The sequence below is a fragment of the Nicotiana tabacum genome, chromosome 6, assembly GCF_000715075.1.
Source record: "Nicotiana tabacum cultivar K326 chromosome 6, ASM71507v2, whole genome shotgun sequence".
Classification (NCBI taxonomy): Eukaryota; Viridiplantae; Streptophyta; class Magnoliopsida; order Solanales; family Solanaceae; genus Nicotiana; species Nicotiana tabacum.
The window spans coordinates 122,101,571-122,120,955 of NC_134085.1; positions in this window are offsets into that span (position 1 = coordinate 122,101,571).

Genomic DNA, 19,385 nt, shown 5'->3' on the forward strand with positions numbered 1-19,385 from the left:
CTATTCTAGCTAATCTAAGGTGCATCAATCACACAACAAGTGGAACCAACAATTACCCACCACACTTATGAATTATCAACATAACAATGATTTGAAGTTTTAAGCACAAATAGTTCTAATATGACACTTGAGCATCAAGAGTTGACTTTATTCATCAAGGAAGCTCGCTCTTTCATGTAGGTCATTATGGATCCTAAACTCCTCCTCCTCTACTCTCCGTTATCATATCTCACTTAAGAATGTAGCATCAATTCAAGGATTTGTGAAAAGTTCGCTCATCTCTCTCAAAAGTTCGACTCTAAGTATCATATGCTTGCCCACCACGTAAATCAACACTAAGTAAGTTCACTCGGCTTGAAATAACGTAGGGATTTTTTGGAATGTAATGAAGGATTTTGGACTAAGGTAGGAAATGTTGGAATAGAACGAGTTCATCTTTCCTTAATCACTCCATTTTCTATTTTTGGCTCATATTTTGCGACTCTTTGATGCATTTTATTTTTTCTTAGGGGAACCAGAGAGACTTAATATCAATCTTTCTTGGTCATGATATTCATTTTATCCTTCTTTGATTTCTCCATGCTTTGCATCATCACTTTTCTTTGAATCCCTTCAACTCTTCAACTTATTCACTTTTCTTTGCCTTTCCTTTTCTTCGTTTCTTTTCTCTTTTTGTGACTTGATATCACTTCCAAATTCCTCATCTCTCCCCCAAACTTATGTTTTAGCCAATTATTTCTCTAGAGTGTTAAGGAAAGTTGGGGTGCCAAGAGAGGGTCACTACAAAACGGGTAAAGGCTTGTAACGTGGTTATCAAATGAGAAAAGTCTTAGGCTCAGATGGGTTGACTAGGGATAGAAACATTGGTGGGACATGAAAAACTGCAAGCGGGTCAAATAGAGCCTACAATCACTTCTCAAGCCAAGCAAAACTTAGAATTTCACCTAGAAACACATTCGGGGCAAGTTCTAGACCATTCACACGGGTACTAGGACTTGCAACAAAACATCTCACCTCTTACACAACTGGATTGTTAAAGAGGATAGAGTTGAGGTCCTACAACAACCGTATTCAATATTGAAAATCACTAATGGTTCAAATAAACCACTCGATGATTGCTTAAGTCAACACAGGAGTTAGAAGGTCACTAACTAGAGCTATTTCTTTCCAAGAACTTATTTTTAATCATAAGCACGTAGTTAACTGTGTTGGTACCAAGTGAAGCATGCTTTACTCTTCTAGTCTTACTCAATTAGGTCCTCTTATTCATTATTACTACTATTCTAACCTAAACATAAAAAACGGATTCAATCCCTTAAGAAGGTTGTCACGCCATCCATCGTTGGGAAGAGTCACCCGGTTCACACAAAAACTACCTTTGGAAAGAACTGTGGCATTAATAAAATCAAAAGCTTATTGATCACTAAACATTAAAAGAAACTACTAAATTAAAAGGAAGCTATTGAAGTAAATAAGAAGCTATTAGACTAAATATCGACTACTAAGAAAACAATGTAAAGTAAATTACTGAAAGCATAAATGAATGTACAAAATGGGAGATTAAGAGAGATAATATATACATCAATAGAGAGAGAAGAATATGTACATAACGAAAAGAAAAAGAAAGTGTTATCAGTTATTACATGCCAATGTCAAGTGTCATCAAATCAAATAAACTCCACCCCCTCCCCCGAATAAGAATAAGAATTATCCCTAATGCTTAACAAAGTAAAAACAAGGAAGGGAAAGAGTAGAGAGGAATCCCTATATGGTCTCCGTGTCCATAACAGCATCACCTCCCTCAGGCTCCTCCAACTGGATTTCATCATCCTCTGCTCGGGGAGTAGCTGTGTTGGTGAACATCTATAGCGTCGCCTCAGTAGTGTGGACAGTAAGGTCTGGCTCCTCAGACTGGCTAGCTGGTGCCGCTGGTGATGATAGTGCTGCTGGGTCTGCTGGAGTTGTCTCCATCAGCAAGTCAAATGGAAGATCCCCAACGGCTGCTATCTTGGTCACCTCTCGTGTCAACCTATCAACTGATTTCTTCGAAGCCTGGTATTTACTCATCTTCTTCACATGCTTCTCAAGCTCCTCAATTGTTGTTCCATGTGCCACCAAGGTGTCCATGATTGTCTTCTAGTTCTACGAAATCTTTTTCAAAGTGTCCTCCACTGTAGGAGGAATTTGGGGTTATAGGGTAGAGGTTTGGGCTGCAACAACATTGGATAGATCAGGCATATTTGCAGTAGCAGTCCGCATCTAGTTATTGAGACTCGCTAGTTTTTGAAAGACTCGTAGTGCAGAGAGTGGATGAGCAGGCATAGGCACTGTCCTCAGAGTAGAAGTGGATAGAGCTGATGCTGATGGCCTGGAAGATGGAGGTGGAGGTATGGAAGTTGTACTGCTATAAGGCCCGACTGCAATGGTAGGCATGTCAGATGAATCTGTAACTACCACCCAAAGGCTCATCAGACTGGCCCATGATAGTAGTTGGATGAGCCTTGTTCTTCGAGTTACTCGGGTCTTTCAAAGAGTACAATGTGAAGGGCTTCGTCGCCCGAACCTTTGTATCAAAGCTCTTTGACTCCACCCCCGAATCTGTGAGATACTCCGTGATAGTGTTGGGATACGGTAGGAGTTGTCACCCTGCCTACCAACCAGAGACATGTTGACACCCACATTGATTGGGTACTCGGCCATAATGGAAGCCACTAGAACTGCCCTCGGGATTGGTAGATTGTTTTTGTTTTGGCTTGGATCTATTCAACTACACACAAAGGCCTAGTACAATTTTGCTTCAAAGTTAAGGGTGGTCCACTGAATAGGAACCCCTGTTGTGATCCATGGTGGTGGTGGTCCTGGAGCTGCCAAAATCTCAGCTAGCCATGGGCGATCTGTATTACCCAGTGCAAACTTCTCCAAATATTGCACTAGCTCCACATCCTCGAGCCCCAAATATGTGTTCAGTGAGGTCTGATCAAATCTAACTTTTAAGTTCCTCAATTTAGTCACCTTAGTCTGCTTCTTGATATGTGCCACATTGGCGTAGAATTGCAAGACTAAGTGCTCCTTGGAATCCACCACACTCTGAATGAACCATATCCACCCTTTTCTCTCTCGAAACTGTCTTGCCACATTTGGATTGTACATATCTAGATCTTTCAATATAAACTGGCACTCAAGTGTGAGCGATCTCTGAGGCCACCACTCTAAACACCTGTTGAAAGTAGTCATGCTCACAAATCTGTCTTCCCAAACCTCCTTCTTCTTCGGCCTCTCAAGGCCAGCAACTCTAGTATCGCCCCCTTGACCGTAATCCAAAATATCATCATCATCATCAACTGTAATTGGTGCCGAGGGCATGAGTAGATGAGGGCTCTAAACCCTGAGTATCATCTTCCGAACCCTCAGAAGTGCTTGTTGAGGTGGAGGGTTTATCTCGAAGCTAAAACCTCCCCGGGAGCTATCTTAGTTGTGACTGTGCATCAGGCTGCTCCTGCACTGAATTGCCCTCTGATGCTTTGCTAGACGGGACATATGAACTGATAGGCTCTGGGGCTCTCCCAACTGTTGTCTTCTTTGCTATAACCCTTTCCACGGAGAGTGTTATGGTACCCCTGCCTTGTCCTCGGGAGGGTTTACCCCTACCCTTAGATGTACCACCTTGTCCCCGAGATCTAACCATTGTCTGCAATACATAGCAATAGGAATCAGTTATAGTTCAAGTTCAGAGTATCAGACAGTTGCAGACAAATTAGTATGCAGGATGGGGGAAATGCGTTCCGAAAATTTTTGAGTGCAGCCGCAGATGGGTTTGCACGGACCGCACAATTTTGAAGTGCGACCGCAGTGGTAATTCTGTGGTCCACACAATTTTTAGTGCAACCGCACAATTGAAAGGTGGACCGCACAATTTTGAGAGCGGCCGCACAATTTCTACTTAAAAATGCAACTTTTTGATAATAGAGAAAGCTATGATCTGTGGTCGCACACACTTTTCTATGTCTATGGTTCAATTTCTGTGAACCGCACAATTTCAAGTGCAGTCCGCACAATCATCTCACACTAAATGCCCCTAAGCTTACAATCTGCGGGTCGCACAATTCAAAAACAAGTCGGTATTACTCTTAGAGTTTCTCACTTTAAGCATAAACCGGACATGGTAATACCAATTAAATATGATAAACAATGTACCCATCCCCAAAATTGAACATACTAGTAATGTAGTGATGCTAAGGAAGAATCAAAGATGAAGAATTGAGTTCTAGATGCTTGAATTAGTTAAGTGCACCATTTATGCCTTTGTGTTTAATCCCGGAGTTCGTAAAATTTCAATAGTAGTGAGGAGACCATTATTTATACTTAACGGGTTAGGCAAAGGTTTAAGAGTTGAGTTCGGCCGCACAATTTCATGTACGATCCGCACTCCTTTACCTAGTACACAATTTCCTTTTGATGATCTACGATCCACACATTTTTTAGTGCGGCCGCAGATTTTGGTGAGGACCACACATTTCCTTGTGTGGATGCACTTTGGGAATTTCTCTGATAGGAAAACTTCAGAGAGTATGCAATTTTAGTTTTCCAGTTGTGCGGTCGCAGATCCTTTTCTGTTGTGACACTCAAATTTGTGCGGTCCGCAATTTTTCCATACTTAGCCAATATTTATGATCACAGTCCCTGCAAAGCACACTCATTCTTGCAACACACTTCAAAAACAGTTAGCACAAAACAAGACCTATCTAAAAAAACACATGGTTTGCCTCCCAAGAAGCGCCTGATTTAACGTCGCGGCACGATGCAGATTACCATCATCATTTGAAATGAATCACTGCCACGACATGACCATCATCAACTTTTCCCAGATAATGCTTCACCCGGTGACCATTGACTCTAAATACCTCATCATTTTTATTCTTCAAGTCCAATGCAGCAAAGGGTGTCACAGTCACAACCTCAAATGGGCCACTTCATTTAGATTTCAACTTTTGCGGAAACATCTGTAACCGAAAATTGAACAACAACACAAGATCACCTTCTTTAAACTCCTTGTTCCGAATGTACTTGTCATGTAGGTACTTCATCTTATCCTTGTATAAGGACAAACTTGTGTATGCATGGTACTGGAACTCATCTAGCTTTCAATTGTGCCACCCTTAAGTTGGCGGCGAAATCCCACTCAAGATTCAACTTCTTCAAAGCCCACATGGATTTATGCTCAAGTTCCACCGGAAGATGATAAGCTTTCCCGAACACCAACCGGTATAGAGACGTTCCAATCAGTGTTTTGTAAGTTGTCCTATAAGCCCATAAAGCATCATCAAGTTTCTTTGACCAATCTGTCCATTTGGCATTCACTGTTTTTGACAAAATACTCTTTATCTACCAGTTGGAGACTTCCACTTGACTACTTGCTTGAGGGTGATAGGGGGTCGTGACTTTATGAGTGATACCATACTTGGAGAGTAAAGTATTGAAAGCTTTGTTGCAAAAAATCGATCCCCCATTGTTCTTCTTCAAAAATGTGTAAAGATGTTCTTCTTCAAAAACGTCATCACACTTCTCGCTTCATTGTTGGGAAAGGCAACGACCTCAACCCATTTGGACACATAATCAACCACGACCAAGATGTAGGTGTTTCCACAAGAACTCACAAAAGGACCCATGAAGTCAATACCCACACATCAAAAATATCAATCTCCAATATGGTGGTAATGGGCATTTCTTTTTTCTTTGAGATTCCACCAGCCCTTTGACATTCATCACAACGCTTGACAAGATCACTAGTATCCTTGTAGAGAGTGGGCCAATAGAAACCACAACTTAACACTTTGGTCGTCGTTCTTGCTCCACCATGGTGACCATCATAAGGCGAAGAATGACAAGACCCAAGAATTTCAACTTGTTCCTCATGTAAACATCTTCTAATCACTCCATCCGTACAAATCCGAAAAAGGTACGGTTCATCCCAATAGTAGTCATGACAACCCCGTTTGAGCTTATTCCTTTGGTTTGAAGAGAACTCAACCAAAATTATACCACTTACAATATAGTTAGCTAGATCTGCAAACCAAGGCACCTCTTTCACCGAAATAGCTAAGAGTTGCTCATCGGGGAATGAGTCATTGATTTCAAGGCCATCATGCGGCGTCCCCTCCTCCCCCAAACGAGACAAGTGGTCCACCACTTGGTTTTCACTCGCCTTTCGATCTTGGATATCAATATCAAACTCTTGCAATAAAAGTAATCATCTCATAAAAAAGGCTTTGGAATCTTTCTTGCTCATGAGATAACGAAGTGCCGCATGATCCGTAGGAACAATCACTTTAGCACCCATCAAGTATGGGTGAAACTTCTCAATAGCAAACACAATGGCAAGAAGCTCTTTCTCCATAACAATGTAGTTAACTTGGGCACTATTCATGGTCTTTCTTGCATAATATACCGGATGAAAGATCTTATTGATGTGTTACCCCAAAATAGCCCCTACCGCTACATCACTTTCATCGCACATGAGCTCAAAAGGAACACTCCAATTTGGATTGGTGATGATGGGAGTAGTGGTCAACTTGAGCTTTAGCAACTCAAATGCTCTCATCTAATCATAATTGAAATGGAATTTTGCATCTTTATCCAAAAGCTTGCATAAAGGGTTTACCACTTTAGAGAAATCCTTGATAAAACGACAGTAAAATCTTACGTGGCCTAATAAACTCCGCATGCCTTTGACTGAAGTTAGAGGTGGAAGTTTAGAAATTACCTTAATCCTTACCTTGTCGACTTCAATTCCATTCTTTGAGATCTTATGGCCAAGGATAATGCCTTTCTCAATGATGAAATGACACTTCTCCCAATTGAGCACCAAGTTTGTTTCTTCACAACTTGCCAACACTTTGTCCAAGTTTGCTAAACAATCATCAACAGAATCCCCGACCACCAAAAGTCATCTATGAAGACTTCAAGGAAATCCTCCACCATGTCCGTAAAGATAGCCATAAAAAACCGTTGGAGAGTCGTCGGTGCATTGCACAACCCAAATGGCATCCCCGAGAATGAGAAAGTACCATAACGACAAGTAAAAGTAGTTTTCTCTTGATCCTATGGAGCAATAAGAATTTGATTGTAGCCAAAATACCCATCAAGGAAACAATAGAAAGCACGAACGACCAACCTATTAAGCATTTGATCTAGGAAAGGAAATAGGAAATGATCATTCCTTGTGACTTTGTTGCGCTTGCGATAGTCCATACACACTCTCCACCAGTCACTATTCCTGTAGGGATCAACTCATTATTGTCATTGGTAACCACCGTCATGCCCCCTTTCTTTGCGACACATTGAATTGGACAAGTCCACGAACTATCGGAAATGGGGTAAACAACCACGACATCCAACCACTTGATGACCTCCTTTTTGACAACCTTTTGCATGGCTTCATTGAGTCTCCTTTGATGTTCAATAGATGGTTTTGCACCTTCCTCCAAGTTAATCTTATGCTTTCAAAATGCGGGCTTATCCCCCGAATATCTGCCAATGTCCATCCAATAGCCTTCTTTCTCTTTTGTAGCACCGGCAATGTGGAATCTACCTGCACGTTAGTCAAACATGGGGAAACAATAACCGGTAAAGTAGAAGAAGGGCCACGAAATTCATACCGAAGATGTGGAAGCAATGGCTTCAACTCCAAGACGGGAGGCTCCTAAATCCGTGAAACTAGTCTATTTATTCAAAGCTGGAATTTTTGGATAAAAATGCCTTTTCAGAGGTTTCACAGCTGCACAATTCCATGTGCGGTCCACACTTCTATTCAGTATTGACAGGAGTTGGATATGCGGTCTCACAATTCTGGAATGCGGTCGCATCTCTCACATTCTGCGGTCCGCACAATTCATGGTGCGACCACGTATGGCCCTTCTGCGGACCACAGAATTCTGAGTGAGGCTGCATAGCTAAATTCTATGGCCACGCAATAATTGCATGGTTTGGACTTCCTTTGAACTCCGTATGCACAATCTATGAACTTCTGCTCTTGGCTAGTAACAAATAGGGATTTTGACTACTTATTTGCACTCTATTACATTCGTTTTAGCTCAAATTGCTTAAAGGAATTTCCAAAAACTAATGAAATGTGCTTACTTATAGGAGTGTTAGAATATGAGTCAAACAAATGAAAATTAACTCAAAACGGAGTAATTTTTGACAAGGACTAAACAAAGCAAAAAGTGCAAAATGCGGACTGCATAATATTGAGTTCGGTCGCAGACCATGAAGAAACCTCTGATAGATTTTCTTTGCAAAGTGCGGACCACACAATTATTATGCGACCATAGAAGATGAGGTTCAGAGAGATGTGATTCTGGGATCATGAAGAAGTGCGGACCGCACAATTATTGTGCGGCCACAAAATTCAAAAGTGTGGCCGCACTCAGAAATGTGCGGTCCGTGAAAGCTGAAGAAGTGTAGTTGCAACCCAAAATTGTGCGACCGCAGAAGTCCATCATGTCAATCCATCTTCAAAGTGTGGACCGCATACAGAATTGTGCGGCCGCAGAACTTCCGCAGGGGCAATTTTGTCCGATAATTTTATTTGTGTATAAATAGTCTTTTGTCAAAATTAGGTTAATTTTTGAACATCGAAAAGTTTGTAGCCATTTTTCTTTACTGGTTTTAGTAACTTTAGCTTACTTTAGTGATTAAACGTTAGATTATTTTCATTTAATCTTGCAATATGAGTTTAATTATCATTTCTTCTTTAGTTTCTTCAATTTTCTCTATGAGTAGCAAAATTTCTAGCTAGGGTTGTGACTCAACCCTAGTGTGGTTACCTAATGGGTGTTTGATTTAGGAATTGTTTATGGTTGGGTGTGTAATATTTAGCCTAGTTCTTGCTTTAATTGTAGAATTAATGGTTGCAAATATTGATTCAAGCCTTTATGACTTAGCGTCTACTTGAGAAAGAGAGATTGAGTCTAGAAAAATTTGGCTAACAAGAAATTGGGGTGAACTCAAGAAATTGATAATCCCAATTAAAGGGTTGAATCTAGAGATAGTAAAACCCGTCTTGAGCATCTATCAATTGTTTTGTGAATTACCTATTTGGACTTAAGAAAACCAAATTGGGCAAAACCGCTCTATTATCGAGAGGTATTGAGTGGGTAATTGTGTGTTGATTGCTATATTACGACCCAACCAACGAAACCCGCTCTAAAGCCCACAACCCATTAGACAACCACCTATGTGGAAGTCATAACCCTAGATCTTTTATAATCTTGAAAAACAACAACACAAAAAATATTGTTCCCTAGCTTTTCATTTACAAACATTAGCATAAAAATTAGAAGTAGAAAAAATAACCAAACATATGGAAGTGCATTTTGGGCACATCATACGCTTAGTTCGGGTATATACCTAATCTCATCTACGCTCCTTGTGGATTCGATCCCGACTCCAAGTTGGGTAATTATAATTGCATCGACCACTTCACTACCTCAATTTGAGGTGTGAACTTGGGCAACATCAATTTTTGGCGTCGTTGCCGGGGATCAAACCGTGGTCACCCGCGTGACAGGCGGGAATACTAGCTAGGGTTGTGACCCAACCCTAATGTGGGTACCTAATGGGTATTTGATTTAGGGCTTGTTTATGGTTGGGTGTATAATATTTAGCCTAGTTCTTGCTTTAATTGTAGAATTAATGGTTGTAAACATTAATTCAAGCCTTTTTGACTTAGCCTCTACTTGAGAAAGAGAGATTGAGTCTAGGAAAACTTGGCTAACAAGAAACTAGGGTGAACTCAAGAAATTGATAGTCCCAATTAAAGAGTTGAATCTAGAGATAGTAAAACCCGACTTGAGCATCTATCAATTGTTTTGTGAATTACCCATTTGGACTTGAGAAAAATAAACCAAATTGGGCAAAACCACTCTATTATCGAGAGGTATTGAGTGGGTAATTGTGTGTTGATTTCTATATTACGCCCTGACCAACGAAACCCGCTCTAAAGCCCACAACCTGTTAGGCAACCACCTAGGTGGAAGTCACAACCATAGATCTTTTATAACTTTTAAAAACAACAACACCAAAAATATCGTTCTCTAGTTTTCATTTACAAACATTAGCATAAAAATTAGAAGTAGAAAGAAACAACCAAACATGTGGAAGTGCATTTTGGGCACATCATACGCTTAGTCTGAGTATATACCTACTCCCATCTACGCTCCCTATGGATTCGATCCCGACTCCTAGTTGGATAATTATAATTGCATCGACCGCTTCACTATCCCAATTTGAGGTGTGAACTTGGGCGACATCAATTTTTGGCACCGTTGCTGGGGAGATAAAAATGGATTTAGCTATATATTTGGTTTTGTGTGTGATCTGTCTTCCTTTCCTTACAAGTTACTAATCTTTTTGTGAAATAATTGTAGGTGATACAATGGCTTTCAACAACAATGATCCTCATTGCAACGTGCCATTAGGGGATGATGGGGATGATGACCAAGTTGAACAGGTTCCTCTTGAATCTCAAGGAAATAGACGAGGTCGGCCGCCTCAAGATAACATTCTCATTCCACCCCCACCTCCTCCAAGAACGGCGGCACACCAGGTGTTGCTGAATGAAGGATACGCAAGTGACATAGTCCCGCTCTGCATTAGGGCGGGAAATTTTCAAATCACAAATGTTATGCTTACGTTGTTAGAAAAACGGGGATTCTTCACTGGGCCTCTGAATCAAAATGCGTATAAGTACTTGAAAGGGTTTGTTGACATTGCTGGGAGAGTAAACAGACAAATGTCTCCGAGGATGCTTTAGGATTGAGTCTATTCCCTTTCTCTCTACGGGGGAAGGCTTTGGATTGGTTAGAGAGGTTGTCAAATCATTCTATCCATACATGGGATGAATTGGCCGAGAAATTCATTTCCAAGTTCTTTTCTCCCAGGCATATGGCAACTCTTAGGGATGTGATTCTAGCTTTCAAACAAGAACTCAATGAGCGTTTGCATGACATATGGGAAAGGTACTGTACTATGGTGAAATAGTGCCCAAACAATGACATGACAGAGGCTATGATTCAACAAACTTTCTATAGGGTGATTAATATTACCAATCAATGCATGGTCAACCAACTTGCCAGTGGAAATTTCATGACAACGCCGTATGAGGAAGCTTGAGAGATTCTTAATGAAATGGAAGATACTTCATCGGCATGTCAAAGTAGAACAAATGTTCCTCAAGGCAATCAAATGTGATTCACTTGCATAAAGAATTACATGATGGGCAAGAAATTACCGAGTTGACCACAACAATAAATCAACTAGACAAAGCTCAAATCAACAAGTGCAAGGTCCCAAGCAAGTAAATGCAATGGAGGAATTAGTATGATGGTAAATAAGAGAAGGCAAAAGGGTCCTCAAGTGCAAAACCGGGTTGAAAATTATGTGCAAGATGATATTGGGCTTGATCATGATGAGCAATACAATGAATAAGAAGAGGAGGTACAATATGTGAACAACTTCCAAGGGCAAAGAAGCAACAATCAAGGCCCGAATCAACAACAATGACGACCATAAGGAAATCAAGGAAGTTGGAATTCAAATAATCAAGGTAGTTGGAACAATCAAAACAACCAAGGGAATTGGAACAACCAACGCAATCAAGGAATTTGAAATGGTCAAAATAACCAAGGCAATTGGAGTGGAAATAATCAAGGCTATTGGGGAGGTAACAACCAAGAGGGATGGAACAATAATCAAGGCAATCGGGGTCGGGTTTTCAAAGGCCCCCGATGTATCAACAACGGAGCAACCCACATTCTTATCTTTCCCATAGTCCAAGCTCTTCCAACAATGAGATGGGACAAATTGAGAACATGTTTAAACAAATGATGGAGAAGAATGCCAACTCTGTATCCCAACTTGCCTCGCACAACTCATCCATCCAAAATTTGAAATTTCAATTGGGTCAAATCTCGCAAACATTGGAGACTCATCCTAAGGGGGCACTACCAAGTGATACGGTGGTGAACCTAAAGGGTGGGAACAACACGGGACATGCCGTGGCATTGACTACAAGAAGCGGAAAAGGTGGGGATGCAACCACCTCAAGTCGAAAGAAAATTATGGATGAGGAACAATTGGTACGAGAATATGAGATTCCAAGCAATGAAGTGCAAGCAAATGAAGAGGTGAGAATTGATATTGAAGCCAACATGGAGGAGACTAAAGAAGAAGTAAACCCATCTAGGAGCATATTGTTGACATACCGGAACCGGTAGTGCCAAAGGCTAAGGCACCAATGCCAAGGCCTCCCCCTCTATATCCCCAAAGTCTTGCCAAGCAAAATGGCGGGAACCAATTCAAAAAGTTTATTGATGTGAAGAAGAGTTTGTCCATTAATATGCCATTGGTTGGGCCCTTGGAACAAATGCCGGGATATACAAAGTTCATGAAGGACTTGGTGACAAAGAAGAGATGTGAGACTATAAACATGACACATCAAGTGAGTGAAATAGTGCACTCAATGGCTCCTAAATTGGAAGATCCAGGCGCTTTCACAATCCCATGCACCATTGGAAGTGCTGACTTTGCCAAAGCTTTATTTGATCCTGGGGCAAGTATTAACTTGATGCCCTCCTCGATTTTCAAAACTTTGGGAACTGGGCAACCAAGACCCATATCTATGAGGTTACAAATGGCGGATCGTACAATTAAGAGACCTTTGAGTATTATTGATGTTGTGTTGGTTTGTGTTGACAAGTTCGTCCTCCCGGCAGACTTTGTGATTCTTGATTGTGAAGTGGAAACTATGAGATACCTATTATCTTGGGTAGAGCTTTCCTTGCTACGAGAAAGGATCTTATTAATGTGGAAGTCGGTAAGCTCACCTTCCGGGTGGGTGATGAAAAGGTGATCTTCCACGTGGGCAAAGCTATGAGGCAACTGAATAGAAATGAAGTTTGTTCGTTCGCGGATTTGGTGACCGATGTGATTATTGATGATGCTAGTGCCACAATAAATATTGAGGGTAATTTGGAAGCCGTTTTGCTCAACCTTAATAATGATAAGGAGGAAGAATGATATGTGGAATGTGTGAATGCATCGTAAGGAATGGGGTCGTACACTTATGAGCCCTGTAAGTTATCCTTGGTTCTTGAAAACTGGAATACTCCTCCAACAAAGCCCACAATCGAGGAGCCTCCCACTTTGGAGTTAAAGCCATTGCCTCTGCATCTCAGGTATGAATTCCTTGTCCCTTTTTCTACTTTACCGGTTATTCTTTCCTCTTCTTTTACTAACATGCAGGTAGAGTCGACATTGTAGGTGCTACAAAGGAGGAGAGAGATATTGGATGGACATTGGCGGATATTTAGGGCATAAGCCTCGCCTTTTGCATGCACAATATTATTTTGGAGGAGGGTGCCAAATCCTCCATTGAACATCAAAAGAGGCTAAAATGAAGCAATGCAAGAGGTGGTCAAAAAGGACGTCATAAAGTGGTTGGATGCTGGGGTTGTTTACCTCATTTCCGATAGTTCGTGGACTTCTCCGGTACAATGTGTCCCAAATAAAAGGGGCATGAATGTGGTTACCAAAGACAAGAATGAGTTGATTCCTACAAGAACGGTGACCAGATGGAGAGTGTGTATGGACTATCGCAAGCTCAACAAAGTCAGAAGAAAAGATCATTTTCCACTTCCCTTCCTTGATCAAATGCTTGATAAGTTGGTCGGCCGTGCTTTCTATTGTTTACTCGATGGGTATTCCGGCTACAATCAAATTCTTATTGCTCTGGAGGATCAAGAAAAGACTACCTTCACATGTCCCTATGGTACTTCCGCATTCTCGCGGATTCCATTTGGGTTATGCAACACACCGATGACTTTTTAACAGTGTATGATGGCTATTTTTACCAACATGGTGGAGGATATTCTTGAGGTCTTCATGGATGAATTTTCTGTAGTTGGGAATTCTTTTGATGATTGCTTGTACAATTTGGATAAGGTCTTGGAAAGATGTGAGGAGACGAACATGGTATTAAATTAGGAGATATGTCACTTTATGGTCGAGGAGGGCATTGTCCTTGGTCACAAATTTTCAAAGAATGGTATTGAGGTCGACAAGGCCAAAATAGAGGTGATTTCTAAACTGCCGCCCCTACATCCGTGAAGGGAGTGAGAACTTTCTTGGGTCATGCGAGGTTCTACCGCCGTTTTATCATGGATTTTTCCAAAGTGGTGAATACCTTGTGTAAACATTTGGAGAAGTATGTCAAATTCCATTTCAATGAGGATTGCATGAAGGCATTTGAATTGATCATGTTCAAATTGACAACTACTCCTATTATCACCGCATCGGATTGGGGCTTGCCTTTTGAGCTCATGTGTAATGCAAGTGATGTGGAGATTGGAGCAGTTTGGGGGCAACGAATCAAAAAAAATCTTCCATCTGATCTAATATTCTAGTAGGACCATGAATGATGCCCAAGTCAACTACACAGTGACCGAAAAAGAACTACTTGCTATTGTCTTTGCTATAGAGAAGTTTCGTCATACTTGATGGGTACAAAGGTGATTGTCTACACCAATTATGTGGCGCTTCGGTACTTAATAAGCAAGAATGATTCAAAGGCGAGGTTAATATGGTGGGTGATTTTATTGCAAGTGTTAGATCGAGAGATCCAAGACCACAAGGTAGTGAAAATCAAGTGGAGGACAACTTATCTCGATTGGAGGAGGAGGGGAGGCCACATAACTCCCTTTAGATCAATGATTCCTTTCCCAACGAGCATCTTCTAGCAATTTCAATGACCGAGATGCCATGGTTCGCCGACTTAACAAATTATCTTGTGAGTGGTATTTTACCGAATGAGTTCTCTTCAAACCAAATGAAGAAGCTCAAATGGGATTACCTTGACTGTTATTAGGATGAACCGTATCTCTTCTAGATTTGTACCGATGGTGTGATTCGAAGATATGTGCCGGGGGATGAACAAGTGGACATTCTTGAGCATTTCCACTCTTCACCATATGGTGGTCACCATGGTGGAGCTAGAACGGAGACAAAAGTGTTGAGTTGTGGATTCTATTGGCCTACTCACTATGAGGATGATAGTGATCTAGTCAAGCGTTGTGATGAATATCAAAGGGCCGGTGGGATTTCTAAAAAGAATGAGATGCCCATCACCACCATCTTGGAAATTGACATTTTTGATGTGTGGGGCATGGATTTCATGGGACCATTTGTGAGCTCTTGTGAAAACACCTACATTCTAGTCGCAGTTGATTATGTATCTAAATGGGTTGAGGTTGTTCCTTTACCCAACAATGAAGCGAGGAGTGTGGTGGCATTTTTGAAGAAGAACATTTTTACAAGATTTGGTACTCCAAGGGCCATCATAATTGATGGGGGTTCACATTTTTGCAACAAGGTCTTTGATACCTTAATCACCAAGTATGGTGTCACTCACAAAGTCCCGACTCCCTATCACCCTCAAGCAAGTGGTCAAGTGGAAGTTTTCAACAGGGAGATCAAGAGTATTTTGTCAAAGACAGTGAATGCCAACCAAACGGATTGGTCAAGAATACTTGATGATGATTTATGGGCTTATAGGACGGCTTTCACAACACCGATTGGAATGTCTCCATATTGATTGATGATTGGGAAGGCTTGTCATCATCCAGTGGAACTTAAGCATAAGGCTATGTGGGCTTTGAAGAAGCTTAATCTTGAATGAGATGTCGCCGCCAACTTAAGGGTGACACAATTGAATGAGCTAGAAGAATTCTGTTACCATGCATTTACAAGGAGAAGATGAAGTACTTCTATGACAAGTACATCTAAAACAAGGAGTTTAAAGAAGGTGATCTTGTGTTATTGTTCAATTCTCGGTTACGGATGTTTCCAGAAAAGTTGAAGTCAAAATGGAGTGGCCCATTTGAAGTTGTTGGTGTGACTGTTGATACCCAATTTTTATCTATATATTTTTAATATGCATAAATACTTTCAAAATAGCATATATATGCATATATAAGCATGCACAAGGTTTTTATAATTTTCCTATAATTTTAAAGATTTTAAATTGATTTATTTCCTCCCATTTTACTCATAAAATCCCCAATAATTATCCCTCAAATTATTGTTGGGGTAATTTAGTCATATAAATTCTATATTTATGCCAAAATATTGTTAAAGTATTTTTAATGCATTTTTATAATTGCATTTTGCATTTTTAATGGTAATATGCATATAATTGCAATATTAGCCTTACTAATGTACAATTACATTTTATATGCATAAAATTGATCTTCTATATTTATAAAATGTTAAATATTTATTTTAAATCATTTTAGTACACAAAATTATTTTCCAGAAATTATCTGTTATTTATTATAAATTATATAGGGATAAATTGGCTATTTAAACTATAGCCAGATTGCATTTCAATCATAGCCTAAATTAAACCCAATTAATACCCAACCCAATTTCAGGCTAAATTACCCGACCCAGGCCCTAAATGAAATTACCCGACCCAAGACCCGTCTAATCCTGGCCGTTGATCTACGGCCCTCGTTCGTTCCTTCCCCTTTTAACTCTAAACGACCCTTAACCCTAACCATTTTTCATAGACCGCCGCCTCTGTGTTCTCCCATCTCCTCTTCTCTCTCAGTAACTCAACCAAACCCTAGCCCTTCAAACCGCCGACCTCTCTTCTCCAGTGATCTCCCATCAACTCTTAAGTCTCCAATGGCTTCTTTAATGACATGCTTGCCTTCTCTAAGGTCTTCAAGGGCCCAGGCCACGCCAGCTTGCACTTAGGGTTCGTCACTTGCCTATTCTTGGCTACTCTAGTGTGATTTCGAGCAAAATCACACTGTATTTGTTATGATCCTTGGGATTCTAGACATGTTTTTTCATCTCTATTTGGGTTTCTTCTAAAACCCTAATTTCTACTTATATCTCCTAGATCTGTATAGATCTAGAACGATTTGAGTTTGTTTCCTTAATGTTTTACAATATCCTTGAAATTCTTTACAAGAATCATGTGATTTCAAGTGTTTTCATCTACTTCTAAAAATTAGGGTTTCAAAACTTCTTTTAAAACTTTGTTTAAACTAATTTTTATGTTTAAACTTCTGTTACTTGCATATTTCGACTGATTATGTGATTTTACTACCTCTTCAACTCACCTATGTTGAAAGCCGTAATTTTCTAGATTTTCTTCGTTTAGTTCTGTGTGTTAGCATGATTAATCGTTGCTTGTTTGAGTTTCTGTGACTATCTTGCTTCGACTATGTTCCTACTGAGTTTTTAGCCTAACTTATATCACCTCTATGTGCTTATGTTCATCTTGACTGTTCAGACTTGCCTCTCTATATAAGTTCTGTTTAACCTGCATGTTTGTTATGTTTGGTTATTCTTATCTTACTCTATTTATATGTTGAATACTGAATCATGACTTCCTCTTTGATTGATTCTGGATTCCCTATTTCATGGTTTGATTAGAAGACCTTCCTTTAAACCCTCTATTTCTACCCTTTCTATTCAAATTAACTGATTTGTGTACCTTGTCTGCTGTGGTACTTTATTCTTTCTGACTATTTCCTTAATTATTGTTTTCTATACTTAGCCCTAATTGTTTACCCTATACTTATTGAATTTGAAATCTTTCCTTATTATCCATACACTGATTTCTTTCCTTTTTTGTTACTTGTTCTTACCGTTTGAATTGATTCTCGTAACTTAAGGGAGTACTTGTCCTGATTGGTTCTGAGTTCCATAATTACTATACTATTGTGATTCTTGCCTTATTTTTACCTAGTTTTGAACTACTATATATACATACTCTCTCATTAACACAAACACATGAACACATTGGTTCAAAAATTCTCTCTCACACAAAACTCTCTTCTGCTCTCTTTTCTCTGATTATTTGCTATTGTTCTAAGTCAGCCGGCTGTAAGCCAAGGCTTATTACTCTACTCTCTTGCTCTTCACTTTGTGTTTACTACCTTCTTTACTGGTATGTTCTGACTTCAATTCAAGTTCCAAAAACAATATGGTCCTTTTATTACTTCAATTCATCATGTTTCTAGTCTGCTTTTACTTATGGTTTTGCTGTGAAACCTGTAGTTGATATGTTTACATTATTAGCATGTTATGTACTCCACTTCCTTAGGATCAGTATGAACATGTTACCCCTCTAAGTAGTCTGGACTCCTAAGCTTGCATGGTTCAAGGATTGATTTTAAATTATGTTGATCCTATACTAAACCCTTTAAGCATTGCTGATTCTGTGACTATGTCTAATCAGTGTTTCTGAGCATGTCTGTACCAATTCCAAAGACTTATGCCTGCTATGTGTTTACCATTATGGGCTTTATCTGTCCCCAATTCCCATTTACCCCTGTGTGAAGGCTTGTGGTGCTGAACCTATCTTGGTTCTTTGTTCTATATATGATGTTGAACCTGTTTTAGTTTTAAGATAGGTATATTGTTTGTTGATTGCCATACTCTTTTCAAAACTATCTCAATGAATAACTCCTTTGTTGTTTTTACAAAATTATTTTCAATTCTCCTGTAAATACTATTTTCCTACTAAAACCTTTCCAACTGGGTCAAGCACTCTCACTCTACTCCTAAGTCACTAGGCTTTGCCCCCTCCAGTGTGTGTACTGCTTTGGGGTCCTTTTGAGAACCCTCTGAACTCTAGCACAGTGAGGCTGGACCTTCCACACTGCACTTACTCAAATTGGTTGCCAAGTTTAGGTGTGAGCACTGCCCGGGATCCTTGAGATCCTTAGGAAACTCTGACACACCTAGACAATGATATTGTCTAAAAAATTTACGCATTTGAGGCTATTGGAGGCTTTGGAATCTGGGCCTATTTGTAGGCTCCCTATATAATAACTTCTTATTTTTTATCTAATTATGTAATTCATTCATATGGTCTGTAATAATTTGTAAACAAATATTGGGGTAACTAGTGAAATGGGTTGGTAGTTACATATTTGTGGGGTAATACGGGTAGAAACCATGCCTCTAAAACTTTATATTGTTGCTATGTTTGCCTCACCATGATAGAAATCATGCATATAGGTATCAAGTGGTTCCATAATAGAAATCATATTTATAGGTCTTAAAATCAACTTCACAAGTATATGTCATGCCTATAGGATATAATCCAATCCAACTTCTGTTATAATGGATACTTATATGTGCTTTCATTGTTATCATGCCTACCAGTTTCTAAAATCACTTTTAAAAAACTAGATATCATGCCTATAGGGAACACCACCTGAAATTCTGCCTATAGATTTAAACCAGTTTAGTTTAAATAAATCAACCTAGTCCACAATTAGTTCACTTCGAAACTAGTTTAATTAGTG